We start from the raw sequence: 19,620 nt of genomic DNA, 5'->3' as shown, positions 1-19,620 counted from the left end.
GGGTAATGTACTCTGTCCTCAAAAGGCCAAGCATATCTTGAGGTTGTGCAGGAAACTCGGACTAAAAGCGGGAGTTTTAATCAGTTAGATGCTCGAGAAGAAACTTAAAGGACGTTGCTACGATTATTGCAGACAATGGACAATGTTTCAATTGCGACTGGATGGAACGAAAGGTTTCTCGGTTTTTCTTCGCAATATTAATAAATATATACCAATTAATATTTGCAACATATACTTGTAGTAACCGATGAATTCTTAGAGTAAGAACAAGTAATGATGGTAGATTTAAAGTTTAATGTATTTTAATAAGCAATATTCAATGACAAAAGGAATATAAATAGAGTTTAGTGTAGTTTAAATAAGCGATATTCAAGAACAAAAGGACCGATTATAATATCGTCGCACGTCGATTCACACTTTGTGTCCGCTTAACTCACACTCTGCTTTTCAACTGACTCTCTGGCCGTTGTAGCATTCTTTGTCTTTTGCTAGGCCCACCGCACACGTGCTCCGCGGACGCTCGTAGCCAGGGTCACGTAGGCCTTTTCGGCGAAACTATTTATTTGAAGGACCGATAACGCATTGATGGAACCTACAGCGCCTCGGCTCTCGCGACATTGTCTATAGTTAGCTCGACGTTTCTTAGGCCCTTCTTCCCAATACTACATACTTATATGTAGTACGTCTAAAATAATGCAGACTTCTTTTGTGTTTCAGATTTCAAACCGCTAGCAGAGAGATTCGTCGACGAGTCGGAGCTACGCGAATCAGTAAGTTTCCTTCTTCTATACATTACGATTACGATTATAAACTATAAACCACGTGTTTGTAAAAAATTTGGAATAATCAGTGTCTGTCGAATTACCGCAATATCCACGGCAACACAACAAGTTTTCTACTTAAAGTTAACCGTGCGTATGTTTTTCTAATGTATAAGCATGTGTGCACATGGATAATTTCGTTGTGGCATAATTGACGCGAAAGAATTTGACGTACTTCTGGTTGAAAGTGCACTCTCGTATTCGAATGTGTTATCAAAGTCGGTCGTATCTGTCACGGTGATTGGAAGATTCTTTACGAGAAGAAAAAAAACACGAAGAAAAGGAAGCGGAGAAGAAGAGGATACGGAGAACGGAGAAGTTAGCATTCCTTCTCACGGACGAGTTCACTGTAATTTTCAACTATTCACTTGCTTGCTTTTACGTCTCCGTACCACCTCCCCATTGCGATGGAAAAACTCGTCTCAGTTGAGAGTAAGGGATGTATCGAACCAAAGGAACCTACCTACATCGAGGTTTTGTCGTCCACTTTGATACATACCGCTTCTTTCGTCATTTAGACCCCTTATCTTTTTCCAAAGAATTTAACATTCTGCACAAACAAAGGTTCAACCTTACTTTAGAATTATGTTGTATCTCACATATATGTACTCGTCACTGACAAAATTTACCTCTAACTTGATCGCGATGCGTTTATTCGTTTTCTTTGGTTCTTATTCTCCTACCTCGTTCGCCAACATCTAGGATAAAAAAGAAACGAGAGAAACATATTTTTACTGCATCGTATTATTCGCATACGAACAAGTTGCCTACCGTCATGATGAATACAAGCAGCAGAGATGCGGCAGGCGAAAAAATCTCGGTAGAGTTGGCGAGTTTAATTGAAATCAAGCTTGCATTGCCAGGATCTTCTTTTGGTGTAAATAGACACGCTCTCCAGATGAAAAGAAGAATAGGCCCATTTAGATGTAGATGAAGTACTGCACGATATCACCATCGAGTAAATTTAGCGTTAAAATCATGCTCGACTATTCCTGTAACTGCGTTTAGCTGTTTTTGCCATTTCGTTGTACTTTTGCGTTTCACGCTTTCAAATCATGTCAAATTATTTTACCTTTTTCTGGGACTCTCGGCTTCTGTTCAGTAGAATAGGCGAATCTCGCAAAGGACTGAACACAAATTTAAACGAATTTTAACGAGTTAGCTAGAGGAACGGTATTCTGTGTTTCGAGCAAGCAGGTATATTGAATTGTCGATATAGCTTGTTCATTCTCCACTATCGTCACGGCATTATGGTACCACCGTTAAAGTCCGCTGCAGCCAGCACGTTATGCATGCACAATTTTATTATTTATCGTAGGGCTTCTACGACAAAACAACAAAAAATCTTTCTAACAATAGTTGTTATCTCCTGGTACCCTCAGAGCGCATGGATTTACACGCCAGAATTTGCAGCAACTCATATTCATCCGCACGTTATTGCCTTGTCTTTTTAGCATTCACCGAAGCAAGGGAAATCCTGAAGATGGAAGGTTCATCGATATTGCTTTCCTTCCATTTCTTTATCGCGAAACGGGTCTTTGCCGAAGTCTTTGTCGATTTCGGTTCATCGTTGCATTCCCCGTCACTTCTGTTCGTTCCAGCGCACCTCGATTTTTCTCCCGGCGTTCTTTCTTTGTCGCGTTCCGCAGCAGTCGATAATACGGGTGATATATTAAAGTAGAACTATATTGTGTCGAATATACGTGGAAGGTGCAGAACGATCGGTTGATCCCAAGAAGGAGACGCGAGGAAAGCTTGGTAACGCCTATACCTGGCTGATGTGTGCGGCGGTAGGATGATGATGGCCTTGATCGTTTTACACGCTGATTTTTCCGACTCTTTCGATTCCTCCCGTGACATTCGTGAAATTCATTCGCGACAGATCCGCGATCTACCATGATATCGTCGACCCGATTCATCTCGGAAATTCGTCACGCAACTTGACGCTCTTCCGCGCGATGCTCGATGATGATTCGTCTCTCTTTCCATCGGCCTTTTTCCAACTTCGTTGTCGTTTCTCGCATGCCGTACAGTAGCTACTTCTGTCGAGAACCCGATGCACGCGGAAACATGTGTTCTCAGTCGCGAGAGTGCTATTCTCTCTCGGTATTTCTATCGCGGAAAGGCGGAAGAATGGTTGGCTTCCGCATGTCGAAAACTTTCGCGAATTTAAGCAGCTCTAATTGTAAACTTATAGGTCGATAACAGTGGCCTGGCGCGTGTTAATAATACCGTTTATATTACTGGCGTAAAGCGTTTTCGACGTTCCACTGGAATTCGCGAGGTCGCGATACGAAGCTAAAATTCTCTGGATGGCTTGGATTTAATTTAACGACTCGCTCAGCGATCGTACGTTATATTCAGCGGAATATCTTTATATTCACTTCCCCGAGCGAACAGTTAAACCACTACTCCAGCAACGTTACTTCCATTCCCATCGACGAACCTTCCGAGTTTACATCTCGATCCTTTCCTACGTCGCTTCGCTACGCACAAGTACGCGACCATTGTAGATAAAGCGAACTTTATGTAGTACACGAAAACCACGGTATATATAAAATACAAAAGCGAACTTCTGTTCTCTCTCTCGTTTGTTAATATTTTACAATCCTCGGGCTGACGTCGTCGAGAGCAGCTCTCTCGGAGTTGGCAGCAACGAGCTTCTGTTAAGTCGTTCGCGATGGCGAAATCTTATCGTTTAGTTTATTTCACTGCTGCCAATATCCCGGTTAGTGCTCGAAGAAAGGAAACCTAGCGAAAATGAATAGGGAAAATGTAAGAAAGATGAGTGAAATTTAAATCCATTCTCGTCGTTTCTTCGATTGTATATTTCCGAGTTGTTTTACGTGAGGTATTGGAACTTTGTCCCCCTCCCCCCTCTCCGACCGACAAATTGTGAGACATTGATACGTTGAAAAGCAAGATGGTGCTTTCAGTATCTAATTTTCGAAATTCACGAAAAAGTCAAGAGCAGCAATTGATATAGCGTGAAGTAACAAGTAATGCCCATTCGTGAGGATATTTTTGCGAAGACCCGCATGTGGAAAATCTCGCGTTATTCGTGGCACGTCTGGTGTATGCACATATTACATTTCTGCGTAAGGGATACGGGTACGCTTGTACCGACTGGGGGATGATGCAGGAAAGGGTGCGGAATGGAGCTCTTTTAGAGCTAAGTGCACCCAGCCCTTGAAGCGTCTCGTTTGCCGTTTTACAGCACCGCCGCGTTCGAGCCAAGTTCTCCTCCCTGAAAAACTGAGATCTTGCTTAGAAAATACATCGTTTTAGAAAAGATCGATCAATTATGTATATAATATCGCGCAATTATAGAGGTTCGCGTGACTAGAAAGTAATCGCTGTCGTTAAAACAGAAGAACAGTATGAACGCCGAGCGTTTAAACCGCGGTTGTTGGTACAGATGAAAGATCCTTGGAATTAGAAATTACCAGAAATTGAAAGACAAAAGTAAAGCCAAAGCGTGGAAATTTGTCTCGAAGCTGGAACCCATTCGATCGATAAAGTACAAAGCGGTGTTCCTTTAAGAAATGAATCTTCTCGCGATATAATATGTTGCGCCACACTTGGACCGGTGAAAGAGTAAGGTTAAGTCAAAAGAAATGGCAGAAAATTGCACTTATCCGAAGCTAAGTGCACGTCGCGCTTAAAACGACTCCCCAGACGGTTTCCAACTCGATGAAACACCCCGGAGCGTGGAGAAACGAGAGTACCAATAAGTTTCGCGAATCGGATGTCGAGTAAATTGTCAAAGGAGCGTCGCATATGCAGCCTTCACGGATAGAATTGTTTCGACTACTAGATGGAACCATTGGTGGCGTAGGATCGATGTAGGTAAGGACGTCGATATGCGCGCGAAATTCGATACATACACGAGCAAAGGTATCGTGTCGCTTCACTGCGTCTAAAGGAGACGAAAGTGAGAAATAGAAAGCGGAGGGAGCGAGAGAGGAAGAGTAATCCAATGTGTTTCCTATGCAAATGGTCACGAGGAAAGGCGTGAGCAAAAATATTCCACGATAGGTTTATCCCTTGTTTTATACATTCATGACGTGCACTTTTATGCATTCACTTTTACGGGCCAGAAAGCGACTTCTTAACGGAGTTGAGAAGGAAGCGTGCAGTGGGCGAGGAAGGTGGCGCGAAGTAGGTTGGAGGTGAATGGCTGTCTCGACGTAAATCTGCTGTCATTTCTGTTTCACTTTTCTTTACCCGTCTATCTCTCCCGATCGGATGTTATTGAGCTCGAAATCATTAGCCTCTTCGATTAATTCGCCACAGAACAGATTTTCATTCGTCGCTTTGCAAGAATGCGTTTGATCATGTTGGACATTATTTCCCTAGCAATTCGGTCAGCGATTGGTAAGTAATTTTTCATTTCTTCAGTACGTATGTAATTCTTTCACATGTATGTGGCACTCTTGGGTCAATTTCTTGTTCCAGAGGAAAAGTTTACCCGGTTCTGAGCCGGGCTATAAGGTTGAAACTTTATCGGGAGGCTGTGGAAGCATGTTCTTTGGCAGGTTTTCATGTAAGGGATGGAACGCTCGACCCCGATCGTAGAATAGCTGGGATTTCTCATTAAATACGACTAAACGATCGAGACAAAAGGAGGCCAGGTTTTCCACGAAGGAAAGACGAGACTGATTCAGTAGTTCGAGCAAATAATGAAATCAATCGCGCGTTTCTATTCTAGTACAAGGATCTGGGTTGCGCTGTAAAGGTCGTGAAGCTTTTGAACCTTTATCGATTTCGCGTTTCAGTCTTGATATCTATCGAAGTAATACGTTAGCTGTAATTACTTTTATGTATATATATTTTGCTCTAATACCGCTTCAAAGTAAGTACAATAAAAGAAAAGGAATATTTTCGAATAAAAGAGAATCCGACGCGGTAGAGGGATGAATTCGCGTGTTCGAGGTTTGCCGCAAACAGAAGATTTTTTCTTCACGGTCAGTGAGAGAACTTAGTCTCGTTTTTTAGCCTTCTTTACGGCTGGTGTAAAGTTACTTGTATACCAGGTAGACATACTGGCGGGTTCCAGATGCGCGACTGAAACATGTGTGTGTTTAGATAGCGGCTGACCGCTTCCGGCATAGAAGCATGGCTTCTTCGTAGTAACGCAGTGTCTCGAGCTATTTCCTTTCCTTACTTTTTTTAACGGAGGAACAAGGCTGGAGAAAATTTCGTGTATATTTCACGAGAAAGAGTGCAACGGTGTCTTATTATATTATCGAGGATGTGGTTTCTCAGGGATCGGAAACCGTATCAGAAGGTCTCTCGTTCGGTGCTCCATCGTTGTTGATCCATTTTCTACGGGGTTTTCTACGTGCTTTCCTATTCTTTCTTCTCTCTGTCAAAGCAATTCATTCGTTCTGTGAATAGATGAGCCAGAAGAATGGAGACAACGAGCCTTGCAGTAAACTTTGCAGGAATTGGCTTGTCCTTGCTGGGGATTTTAATCCCAACAATTTGTTCGTTGTTCGATGAGCAGGTGATTAAAATTTTCTAGATCGTTGGGTACAAACAGCTCGTTATCTGGTGATGTCTTTGCATCGACAACGGCAATTTCCATCGCAAGTCATTACTGAGGCTACTGGGCAAGAAACAAACAATAGGGGGGATAAGAATTGGAGACAACTGTGTTTCCGCGTTGATTTCTATGTTTGCGGTGAACGTTCGACACGCGGAACAAGAATAAAGAGAGAAGAAACGAATAGAGGCATTGAAATTATCGCGCGATATGGGAGAAAAGAGGTTGATAAAGGAAAGAGGTTGATAGAGAAAGAGGAAATAAGACGTGCGAAACGGACGCCGTAAGGCGTAGATAGATAGATAGATAAATAGAGATAGAGATAGATAGATAGATAGATAGAGAGAGAGAGAGAGAGAGAGGAGTATGTATGTACGTAACATTCAGCAGCATTATTGCGGACGCGCCGATTCCACTCTGGTCGAGTGATTTTCCCCCTCGTCTCGTATCACAACCGAACCCGAGAAAATTTCCTATCGTGTCGGATGCGAACAAATGACGTGGAAAATCGGAGGGTATGCTCCTTTAGTCCGCTGCAACCTTTTACTTTCTTCCTTTCCTTTCGAACTTGTTTTGAACCGCGTGACCTGTACAACCTCGTTAACGCTACCGACAGCTCCACCGTTTTTCTCTGTATCGACTACTATTTAGAGCCTTATCCCTGTTTATCATAAAAAAAGAATACTGGCTCAAATAAATTTGATTAAACGCTAATTTTTTGTCACGGCACGTTCTTCGAATTACGATCATTTTCCGGCTCGAACGCACCACGCAATGCATACATTGTGCCCGATGAACGCGATTTAAGCGACTGAAACAAAATGTACGAACCATTTTTGTGTTTTTTGCTAAAATACGTGGAACAACGATTTGAAGATCGTTGGATCCTGCGCCAGCTACCGTAACATCATTTTTAGTTCGGACGGGGAAGTCGCAGCAGGGGAATACGAGCGAGACCACTCGAAGAAAGAAACAAATGGCACCTTCGTGGCTCAATCTATCGGCTCATTTGAATAAGTCGACCGTTGGAAATATCCCTCCACCCTTCTGTTGCTCATCGTCTGCTTCCCCTGTGGATCCTGCAGTCACCCCCTCTCTTTCGCAGAGGGTGTCTCGTTTCTGTTGTTGCCGTTGGAAGAGCAGACATCCTTGCTCGGTAGTTTAAACGTCCCCTGATGGAAATCACTATTATACCGCCCGCTTTTTTCCTTTGTTATCGCGAGTAAGTACTTTCTAAAGGCTGACTCTCACTCTCGTCGTTGTTCCCATTGCTCCTTACGATCTTCGACGTAGCAATTCGAGAAAAGAAAAAAGTCCATGCACGGCGATCCCTTTAAGAATGGGTTTTCATCGATTGCGGATCGAAATTTACTCGCGCTAGTTCCCAAATGGTAATTGCCGAATAATAGCATGGTTAGATAACGAAGTAGTGGTATAAGCGGAGGACGAGTACAAGGTGATGCGTTAGTACGATAAAAGTTTCTGTCGCGATTCTTTTGTAATTCTGCAACACGACGCCACGCGAAAGTTAGATATTTCGTTGATCTCGAAGAGACCAAGTTTAACAAATGCAAAGAACTGCATTAAAAGTTGGAATGAAATTATAATTTGACTTTTACAAATTATGGTAATAGGAGAGGGATAGAAAATCTATGCAAATCCTGAATGTATTCAATTTTTGTACGCTTAATGCATATAACGGCATAATCGGAAGCATGAAATCGAAGTGGTTCTCGAACCAAGTCCCTCAGAGTTTTCTAAGTGCGTCGCAAGTTTCCCGCGTTGTACATACAATATGCAAAGTTTATGTACTTCGTGGTAGCGTGATCTCGTAGTTGTACGAAGCCCGACGAGAGCAACATTGACCGAGCAATGGCGTCGTATCGAAGATCGTATTCACGAAAGAGACGAGTTTCCACGATCTACTTGTTAGATCGCGTTTTTGTGTACCTGTTTATTTTACGAGAACACTAGATAAAATAGTTCTTTTACTGTCTATTAGTTAAGTATTGCTTTGTCCACGTTTATTCGCCGCTCGTCATTCATCGTTTCTTCTTTTTGTCCATGTGAAAGTTATTATGCGTGAAGCCGCAAATGCATCAAAGCACCACGCGATACGGTTTACTTTATATTCCGTTTGGTGTTGGAATGCTTAGAGCGTATCGTTAATATTGGAACACGATTATACGTGTTGAGAAAGACAATTCGCTCTTTTTGGGTGTAACGTGGTCGCAAGTCCCGAAAGTTGCGGTTCGTGGTCATTTTTTGCTACGAAAGCGATAATTGAAAGCACACAGTGTAGTTATGTTTCCAAGGAACTACAATTTCTTACTTAATTACCGCAACGAGGCTGTGCGCTTTTTTCGCGTTTGCGCTCTCTCGAGGTAATCGCGATCTTTGGTTGTTACCTTCTTTACCGTTTGCGGTTTCGTGGCAGTGAATACCAGTAGCACCTGGTACGAGCTTCCCCTTCGATCGCTACCAGAAGTTTCACAAATCAGACAAATTCTACAAAATTTCACAATTTTTAGATGTAGCGGCACATGAGTTAGGGGACATTCAACTCATGTTGTTATTTTGCCTTGGGACATTGACACCGCCTTGACGCACGAAACGTAACGATAAATAAACTCCGGGCAAAACAATGTCGCCGCTACGTGCAACCGTCGATCAAAGACAAATTTGAATTTTCCGACTCTCCCCCGACCAGTATAAATAAACGGACGCGATCGCGGACGAATCAGTTATTAACGGAGTTACAGTCAGTTGTCGATCAGTTATCAACCAGTTATCAACGAATTATCAGCGATTTAATTAACGAGTCATTAGTGATGCTATTTTACAACTTATACGCTGTACGAGCGTCTCAGCGAATATAGCCTGTATACTAATTTATTATTTTAAATATATTCGACGGTTCAACAACAAGCAATAATATTTAATAAATCAAACACCCTCTATACAAGTCCTCTACAGATACTCGTCTCGAACGATAGTTCTTCTGTCTTGATAAAAGGATTCCAGGAAGTGTCGATTTTCCGGGTAACCCATGGTTTACTTGATCGTTATCGAAGGGGAAGAAAATATATATTCAGGAAGAGAGAGAGAGAGAAAGAGAGGGAGAGAGATCCATTAAAAGTATCCAAAAATTCGCTCGCGAAGTAGCGAACGAGAGGGAATATGTATGCGACGAATAACCATAAAGCACTTTGAAATGTCTCCAGTGGATTTTCGTAAAGCCACTCGGTCTCCGTTCGCCAGTACTTCCCTAGGAAAATAAGTATCCTTTCTGCATTTCCACGAATCCTTTGGGAATTGCAAAACGGGCAGCGAGCTGCGATAATTTTGTAGGTGTCGAGAGAGGATTCGGAACTCGCGAAGAAATGGCAGGTTGGCCGAGTGCCCGCGAAAGTTGGAGGTGTTGCGGAAGAAAATGGCCAGTAGCGCGATACTTTGTTCGTTTCGCGCGTACCTATATATACAGATGTGCACCTACCCCTTCACCCTGCTTTCGAAGGAACCCGTATGCACGAAGACCTCTGCCTGGTTTTACAAGCGACTAAATCGTAGCGAGAATGAGGGATGACACTTTTAGTGGCACTTGGTCCTTTCCTTCTCTCGGCATTTTCCCTTTCAATCTCTCTAGTCCTCCTCTGCGTGCCACATCGGCCTGAGGGTATTGTTAAGTTTTCCACCCTCTTACTCTTCTTGCTCATCCACTTCTATAGTTCGGCACCATTTCCGAGCAACCAGTTCCTTTTGTCTTCTCGAGCAAATATGTAGTGTCAGACACCCGACTGGCTGCCCTGCTCTTGGCTTTGCACCTCTCTTCCTCCTATCTATCTATATATGTTGTAGTATTGTTTTATCGTGCTCGTTTAGCGTTGTGAACAGTGTTATCGTTAGACCCACTAATAAAGCAGCGCCACTACCCTAGTAATTAAACTTTGGATATTACGCGAACGCGTAAGGGACATGTAGATGTTATTCGTTGGAGGCAATATCCGCGGAGAAAAAAAAGCGAACACGGTCAATGATCGATGATGCTATTGCGCAGATTAACATTTTCAATGTTATCATTTCGATGTTATCATTTCCAATTTCTGAGAGGAATATTCACATCGGGTTAGCTCCGTTACTAGGTGGCTTTGAACTCGACTGGGTCCACTGTTTCTGGCTTTGCTTATATTACCGACAAATCTTCACAAATTAACTAGTTGCATCTCATTGGTTACGGTGCGCCACACACTGCGTCGACAGCGCCTCGTCTTTTCGGATCGATAAACAAGTTATATCGTAGACTTCGACAGTCTAGAGCTTATGTTACGGAATATTTTATGATTGCACCATGAACGAGAACGCAAGGAACAAAGTGGACACGTATCAAAAAATATTAGCAGTGCGATAAACAGTAGGAGGCAATCGTTTCCTTTCAAACTTGTTCCGGACTCGGATAAAAGTTGTTCGCGCTCGATTTCCTGTTTCCAACCCTTTCGCCCTTACTGAAGCGAATTCTCGCGATATCGAAATGGAAAACGGAAGTGTAGAAATAAAAGGTGGATTCCAATAAATACCCCTTCTCGAGATGTTATCGAGGCGAGAATATTTTCCGGGCATTGGAATACGGAAGGGAAAAGTGTAGCTGATAGAAAGCAAGGTGAACTGTACATCAGTTTCGATGGGAGTATGGCGGTGTGGGAGAGGAAGTGTCGGATCATGAGAGGGTCTGCGCTAGCTAACACGAGGATACCAACAAGGGGTTGCTTTTCCCTCGGGCATCGTTATTCACAACTATCCCAGACTAGCGGCACTCGAAGGAGGGTGCGAGGATACAGGTTGGCCGACCTCGAGTTGCGATGGCTCTCCTCTATTATTCAACCGCCCCTGAAGAGGTCAGACCCGTGGTGGACAGGGAAACGACGTCCTCGACGTCGTCTGGAAAGTCTTTGAACTACCTTTCCTCGACCGGCCATTTTGCTGATTTCTCCTAGCGATAGCGAAACGTCTTCTTTATAGCGATCTCGATAAAAATTTCAATGAAAATTTTGTCGAATGTGTCAAACTTTTTTGCAAGTTTGCCCTGAGTTGCGACGGAAACGTCGAATAAAAGAATTCGAAGAAAAGTTACGTCAAAATGTTTTTGACAGTTCCGTTGTCGACGCGACGTATTCATCGTAGTTCGCTTGCTTCACTGGCGCTGTCGTTAAGCGATCGGCGCTTAAGATTATGTACCGAACTGTCGTCGCTATAGCATACATTCCGTTGGAAGCTACACGGTATCGCGATAAAACTCCGAGTCTGAGATATTTCGTTGGATGTCCTCGAAACGTGTACCGAATAGCACACCTTATAATCATAGTACATTTCATGTATCAAAAAACATCCTGTATACCATCGGTTCCTCCTTTCCTACGTCTCATTAATTTCATCTTTCTCCCTTTTTTCGCATTTTCTCATTCTTCTCCCAGCAATTCGTAGTTCACGTTTTTCTCGTCTTTTCTCCACTTGGTCACTGCTGTCTCTCCTACAATGTTTTTTCTAGCTGACCCTCATTCCTTCCCATACATCTTTCGTGTCCCTTTATTCTTGCTACAAGGGCAGACCGGGGATAATGTCCGCGCGACCTTTACCACTGGTATGACCCCTGCGCGTTCCAAGTTATCGTATGACAGCTCTTCGCACCTTCTCCCCTTCTTGTTTCGCAAAGCGAACAAGATCTCCATGGGCGGGATTTTATGCTGGCCACGGTCGTAAAAATGTGACGGCAACGGGGATGAAACCGGATTATGGAAATGCCTGGCAGAACTTTTTCCAGTTTCATCGACGCGTGTAAACTGCGACTGGGCTAAAGAATCACCGTCGAATTTCTGTTTCATTTACGTTCAGCGATGCATTTTTCCATTGTATTCGACTCTGTCGAATACCGGTAAACGCAGTACGCGAAACGCACTGCATTTTTATTCGAGACTTTCGGAATCGATCGCGGGATCCGTGTCGATCGAAGAGGTAGTTAGCGAATATAGGGCAAAGGTAAACGAGCTGAAAAGTAATCGGTCGATCGTTTATCCGTAACCGCGTTCTGCCTTGAGAATGTTTCAGGAAGTGACTAACGCCTGTGGAAAATTTTATAGTCGAGCCATTATCGTAAAAAGCTATAGTAGGCCTCTGGGAGCAGGATTATGAAAACGACCGCCATAAGTGTACGTTACGCTTGACTCGTCTATTGCACATGTGACGGTGGTGCCGAAACGAATTGAAATGGGAGGCGCATAGAATTTAATTTAACTTTTCTACTTCGACCAGTGCCACCAATGCTACGAAATCGACTCTGCCAGCCTGTTATCTCGACCGTTCAGCTTGATCGACGTCGGTTAATTTAGACACCCCGAATATATGGCTGGAAATTTTTTCCAAAACGCCTGAGGCTTGTTTCCCTATATCGACGATATCCGATTATTAATCCTAGATGGGATTCCTGTGACTTGATCGGCACATATTTCTACCTTTTGCGAGTCGGTTACCACACTTTTTTCAATGGCGAATAAAACTCTTTTGTCCGAATAGTCGGAGCTCGAATATCGCGCGACCAATTTCTCCAACGTTTCATCTTCTCCTCGGCACGATATTCCACCGAAATCAGCATCTTTTTGAAACGTATCGCATGCATGGATTACGTTCTAGTCGCTAAAATTAAAATAAGAGCCATCGAATCGAGTTAATTTTATGAAACGCTCACCACGATAAATGAATTCTCGATGAAAGAGGAATATCTCCCACACTTATCTATTCAACACTGGTCTAGATCATTTTCCCTACAGGCTACTTTATACAGCATAGTATGATCGGTGCTGTTGAATTTGCATATAAGGTGGCTCGCTGTGGTTTTCAAGCTTCCTTTTGTAGAAGGGATTGTTTCCGCCATATAGACAGAGCGATGGCTCGGTGAAAATAGCTCGTTTCAGAGCTCGTTACGGAATAATAATACCTACCAGAATTTGCCGATATAATACGTATTGTTCGTAAAGATTTATTTTAAGTAACTCCAGTATCACGATTATAGAAGTTTCACCACCTAAGCAGATAACTCCTATTCTTTCTCGATCGTTCTCCGGTTTCGACGAAACGATCGTTGTTAGTTGACTAATCGCACGTTCCGCGATTAAATGGCGCGAATTTCGGTAAACGTTTAAACTCTGTTTAAGAACAAGTCGCAGGGATTAATTACCTGATCAGCAGTCGGTATTCCGAAGTTACGTTACATTTAAACTTGCAGCTAAGTGGAAGGCGTGAGGGATGCGACGGCTATACGTTGCACCTATTTGCCAGCCGACTAATTGCAAGGTACGTCTGAAAGTAACGGTTTCCCACGTAGCGATTCGCGTTACGATCCGATTTCTAGGAGAATCGAGATCGAATTTGCCTGATCTATGTAGTACTTGCTTTTGCGTCGCTGCACGGCACGACATTGTAGATATGGAAAATATTGCGATGGCTGTTTCGCCGCCGGTAATACAAAGTAAAATCGATATTTCGGTCGGGTTAGCTATTGTGGTAATATGAAAGGAAAATAGCGTTCAGAACTATGCTCCTTCTTCTCCTCTTCAAAAAAAAAGTAGAAAAAAGAAGAAGAAAAAGAGGAAAAAACTGACGATGGCATAGTTCCTTTAGATGGAAAATTTGTTTTCTACGGGAAAGATTGTCGCATTCGGAGAATATTTCGTTCGCAAAGAAGTAACGATTTTGGTGGGAAAGAACGTCACTAGGTTGCTACTCGGAGAAGAAAATCGGAACGATTTGTAATATCGCGAAAGTGGGCCGTCGGCTGTAGGGCGATCGTAAAGCTTACGACGTCCATCGCACTTAAAACGGATCCGGGGGCGTTTTGCGATATCGTAAAGCCCGGCAGCAAGACTGCACGATAGGCGAAGCTCGTAGTAGGCGCTCTCGTGTGCTATAGTGCGTTACGCGAAACGCGACATTAAAATTTGAACACGATCATGAAAGCTGTATAGCTGCGATATAATCCGATACCAAGTCGGTTTATGGAATTTGGCGGCCCGGTCATTAAAATCTCTCGAGAGATCGGCGTTTTCTCCTATCTCGCTTGGTCGTTGGAACCACTGCCTCGATACCGATGCAACTTCCTTTCTTTTGCGTTGTATATATATATATAGCAGTTTGGTATTCCGTGGCTGGCGTGTAAACGGCATCGGATTTGCTTGGAATCGCGTGATTCGCCGTGTACGTTCTGTGTCAGGAATTACCGGGTGTCCGGATGTCGAAGCGAACCACGAATCACACGATCGGTCTACGCGCTTATCGTGATCGATGCCGCGCGTTCCGCCTCGACGTGCTTTTGGCTCGCTCGCACTCGACTTGTACCGTTTAGCGAGAGGAACAGAAAACACTAATTTTTTAACAGCAATCCCTGCATCGCACTCACGCGAGCCCTAGAAAATTATCTTTAGAAAAAGAAGTGTATTGTGACTTCTCGTACTATTTTATATTTTCATCCCTGACCTTTCTCGAACGTCATGGACATAGCCTGTTCGCGGCCTTCGCGATGGTTAGCTCGGTATTTAAAATCGCGCTTCACCCCTTTCTTACGCGTTTTTATGCTGCCTTGACGAATGGCGCGATGAGCAGAGCAATCTCTCGTTTTTGAAACGTTTTTCAATCAGAACGTCGAAAGCAAAAACGTAACGATGAAAATGTACGTTGAAACACGACGACCCGCGACGCCGTACAAAAATACGAGCGACGACGAATAGGTGGGAAAGAAAGGAAAGAAAGGGAAGGTAAAGAGGGCGAGCGATGAATTACGAGTAGTCTCGGCGATTAATAACGCGTGAAAGCGCAGCTGGAAGTTTGACCAGTCGGATAGACCGATTCTATGGAATTCGAATAAACGTTACAAGTTTAGGATATACATAGATGTATGTATCAGTCGCTCGCACTTGTGAGCTCGCGACACATACGCAAATCTCTCTTATTACACGTTGTATCGTGGTGTTTCTTTTTCGAGAGTTATCCTTCTCGAATTGCAGCGATGCGCGACGATTACTATCAACGCCGAGTGGCATCTAGTTCTCCGATTTTGCACGAAATCTCGTGCTATGACAATCGTTACATGCCACCGAATATGATATTCTAATCAGCTCGAGCGCCAGGCAAACAGCGACAACCATCCAATGTCGTTGAAACGAACGACATCGATCAAACAATGGACGGAAGTCTTCCGTTAACTTGCTTCAGTATCTGGACTTTCCGCGTCGAGTAAGCAGATAGCTTTTCGATCGAATTCGCCTTTCTATCGAGTAAAGTATCCTGGCTACCTGTACCTCGTTTCGTGGTGGATCAGCCTTCGGTTCTCGATTGCGGGAAAAAACGAAGCAATAACGGATATTAAAGGTACACTGTATAGACTTTCGTGCCGCTTTTCAGATCTTCGTTTCCCAATATTAGAAAACTTTGGTTCGTTCGGTAGATTCGCCTTTGGTGGTGCGCACGTACGAAAGGAAACGAGAAGAAATGAAGACGGTTCAAGGTTTCGTTTGGCTATTTGACACGAACGCGACAGTCCAAACCATTTGCCACCGAGATTTTGATTTGCATTCGCGTTATTAGGAGCGCCATTAAAATTCCTGAGACAATCTCGGCTAAAGGTTATCGCGGTGGCCCTCGTTGGCATTGATTCCATCCCTTTGAGTTAGATATTCCGGCATAGTTATTTATCCACAGGAGGGTAGTCTTACGGGTAAAAGGAACGGGCTTTCGCCCTTGCCGCCCCGAACGTTTTGCATTTTTGAAAGATATACGAGAAAGAGACACGAGCCGAAAGGAGAAGGGGGTAGCGTGGGGGTCGTGGAGATTAATCAGAAACACCTCTCGACGTTACTCGACAGGGGGTTGATTCTCTCTTGAGCCGTTGCCAGCTACCCTCTCAACAATGCAGACGCTCCTTTGTGTCTGCTGCTGCTTTGTTTAATGGCTGATGAGATGGAACTTTCCTGAGAGCGTGGCGCCTTCGTTTCCTCACAAACTCTCTACTCGTCGCGTGCTGTCCGGATGACCGACTGCTCGATCGTCGGACGTAGCTTCCCTTCCTACGCGACTCCTTCGCCTTCGAGTCCTTCGAAATGATCAATTTTCACCGGCACTTTGCACCGTTGCCCCTTAGGGAACCGACGCGATTGTTTTTCTTTATTTTCTCGAGTAAATTACAGAGTAGAGTTCGGCTGAAATCGAATTCGAAAGTCCAGGTGGATGCGCTAGGTTCGTCGATCGAACCTCGCTATCGGCAATGATTGCAAAACGAGTCTCGTGGGACTCTGCTGGTGATAAAAGCATCCTACGAAAACCGAAGTAGATAAAAGAAACAAAATTAAGTGTACGCGATGGAAACTGGAGTTAACGTAAGACTGGAAGGGAGTCATCTGTGACATCAGCACAGTTTCCAACCAAAACAAGGGGACAAATATTTGTCGGTATATTGTATGAGATTAGAATGGGTCGGACAGTCACGATTTCCTATTGGATCTGATCGCGTTTCGTTACAGACTCGAGATGATCTCCGACGTGGCGTCGAGGTTCTTGGTATTCTAAGAGGTGGATTGCTCCTCGTTCAACAAGAATGATCGTCGGTGATCGGCGTCTGGTACCCATCTACTACGACAAGTGAGCTGAAGTACCCACTTATAATAGCCTCTCTCACGCGATCTTGAATTTAACCTATCGATCAGAAGGAGTGGAAGGAGATATTTGATCACGCGGAATGGTTTGAAATGAGGTTCGATTCTTTCGCGCTCTGGCACAGAAACATTAAAGAATCCTTCGTCACACGAAGAAACGAGGATATTACGCAAAGTATTTGCCTTCTGTTTCGCATGGCGTTGAATCCGGAAGAAACACGAGCTGCCGGAGAAAATGCTAGAAGAAACGAGCCGTTATCAACGGAACGAACTAGCGACCGCTATTTTTATCCACTTTATACGCGAGGAAAACCGTCTTCAGCTTTAGAAGCGTCTAAGCCGTTAACATATTCAACCGAGGATATTTATGAACAGCAAGCTCTTCATAAACGCTTAAAAGGGAAATTTTTCTCTGACGGGATCTACAAAAAGGATCATCTTCTCTCAACTTTCTAAAAGAGTGCCTCTAATAATTTAGATCCCACCACCCAACCATTGTTATAATGTGTAGAACCGAAACGAGCGAATCTCAAAAGTTTGCCGAGTAGAGGCGATCTTCCATCTCTCTTTTAGCTGTGTCCCAAATTGAAAAAGAAATTGACTTGGTATCTAAGTGATTGAGGTCTTGCCTTTTCGGGGTTTTGTTAATTTGCTTAAAATATTTTTACGGATTTATTACTTAAAAGAAAAGAGGGAAAGTAAATGAGAGGAAAGAAAAGCAAAAAAGATAAGAGGAATTAGATTCAGATTCTAAAGTTTCACCAAAAGACCTACGTTCTCGAATTTTGAAAATATATTAGGATACTGGCTTATGCTATCAACTACCACCCATTAGCCAAGTACCTGGCGTAGATGACGTCGATCCTGTGGTCAGTTAGTGGTCGCTATTGATCACTTCCTCTAAAATCGTGTCTGGCGACTACCTGACCACTATGGAGGTTTCTGGTGGTCCCAACTGTTTCCGTGAATGAAGTCTATCCGGCTCTGTGGTGGGACTCAAATAATCACCCCATTTGACAATATCTTTCTAAAGGCAGTACTAGTAACCAGAGAATTTAATCCTTTAAAGATAACAATTTCAGAAATAACGACGCGACAGTATCTATAAATGCAGTAATAAATCGGGTACAGTAACTAGACTAACATTAACCAGAATTTCCTCACAAAGAATACCGGTAATAGGTGCGATATCTCTTCCGTCCCAAGATTGAAACTGTTAACAAAAATAAAGAATCTGATTTAGAATCTCTCCTTCTTCTTCCCATCTTGTCAACTTCCCCTGAGTTTCCCTTTGCACATTTTTCGCTCGACTATGCAATTCCCGAATTGACTCGCTGCAAGCTCGATGATACGACGCGTCCGTCGGTAGTTGCGCTACTAAAAGTTACGCTAACCTTTCGCGACTCGCAGTGTAGAACTTTAGCGTCCTTGTCGATCTTCGATTCTCTTCCAAGACGCGATTCGATGAAGTGAGCGACAATGCGACCGCGAAACTGTCGAATCAGAAACCGAACTTTTCCCTGAGCTTTTTGAACAATTCGAGGGACGAACGAAATATCGAAAATGAGATTAATCGCGAATGGTGTTATTGAATCATCGATTCCTTTAACAAAACGACCGTAATTAGTATTCATAGCGCGAGTGGAGCGGAAAAAACGTGAACTTGTTGATTATGCAACAGCACGGCAGGCCGCATTCAGTTAATTACATCGCGATACGCATGACTAATCGCGAGTAGCATGACTATACGCGTACGCCGGCTGGAGCCGACCAAAATCTTTGTCGTTGCTTAATTAAGTCGTAACTGCAGCAGTGTTATTAACTTAACGCGACCGTTCATCGGTTCATTGTCACGAAAATAAAAAAAAGAAAAGAAATAGCGAGACTGAGCCAGCCGATGGAGATTACGCGCCGCGTACATATACAAAGAGTTTTCCATCAAATTGAAATGCTCCGTCGATCAAAATCGTTTTTGCGCGAATCAGAAATCTCGAATCGTCGGAATTATAGGACACGAAACTTTGCTTTTTCTTAAAATATATCTTGCTCGATGAAATTTCATCGAGAAGCAATCGCCAAGTAAAAACAAAAGTATCGTTTTACCGGGGCCGAGTTTTCGCCGACGAGAGGTCGACTTTCCACGCGAAAAAATTAGGATCCCAAAGGATCGACTTTCACAAGAAGCTTCAATTCCTCTCTATATCTTTTCTAGTCTCCCTTCCGTGGATAGCTTCCGAAAAGTCGAGCAGCTTCTACCTTTCCCTACCTTTGGATTCTGCTCGTTGCTGGCGAGAATTCAACGAGGAGAGAGAAGCGCGAAGTACGCAAGCACGAGCTTGAAGAAATGGAAGAAAGAAGAAGAACAGCCCAAAGTAGCGGATGCAAGCAATAATACCTATCTATACTCGTAGTATCTATACATGGCGTCCCTCCCCCTCCCCAAAAAAAAAGAAAGAGAAAAGAAAAGAAGAGAAGAGAAGAGAAAGAAAGGGAAGGGAAGGGAAGGGAAGGGAAGGGAAGGGAGGGGAAGGGAAGAGAAGGGAAGAGAAGAGAAGAGAAG

At 43.6% G+C, this 19,620-nt stretch overlaps 1 protein-coding gene across 12 annotated transcripts in view; it reads left to right on the top strand.

The window, feature by feature from the left end:
* Positions 1-19,620, top strand: part of LOC100749513 (protein turtle) — a 161,772-nt gene that overhangs the window by 28,482 nt on the left and 113,670 nt on the right. For all 12 annotated transcript variants that reach the window (XR_002945983.2, XR_002945984.2, XR_002945982.2 and 9 more), the window contains exon 2: positions 718-770. The gene's annotated coding sequence lies outside the window, so the exon portion shown is untranslated. The remainder of the gene's footprint in view (positions 1-717; positions 771-19,620) is intronic.

The sequence above is a fragment of the Bombus impatiens genome, unplaced genomic scaffold, assembly GCF_000188095.3.
Source record: "Bombus impatiens unplaced genomic scaffold, BIMP_2.2 scf_0129, whole genome shotgun sequence".
In the NCBI taxonomy this organism is placed as follows: Eukaryota; Metazoa; Arthropoda; class Insecta; order Hymenoptera; family Apidae; genus Bombus; species Bombus impatiens.
The sequence above is the reverse complement of the archived record's forward strand: the minus strand, read 5'-3'. Positions and strand labels throughout refer to the sequence as shown.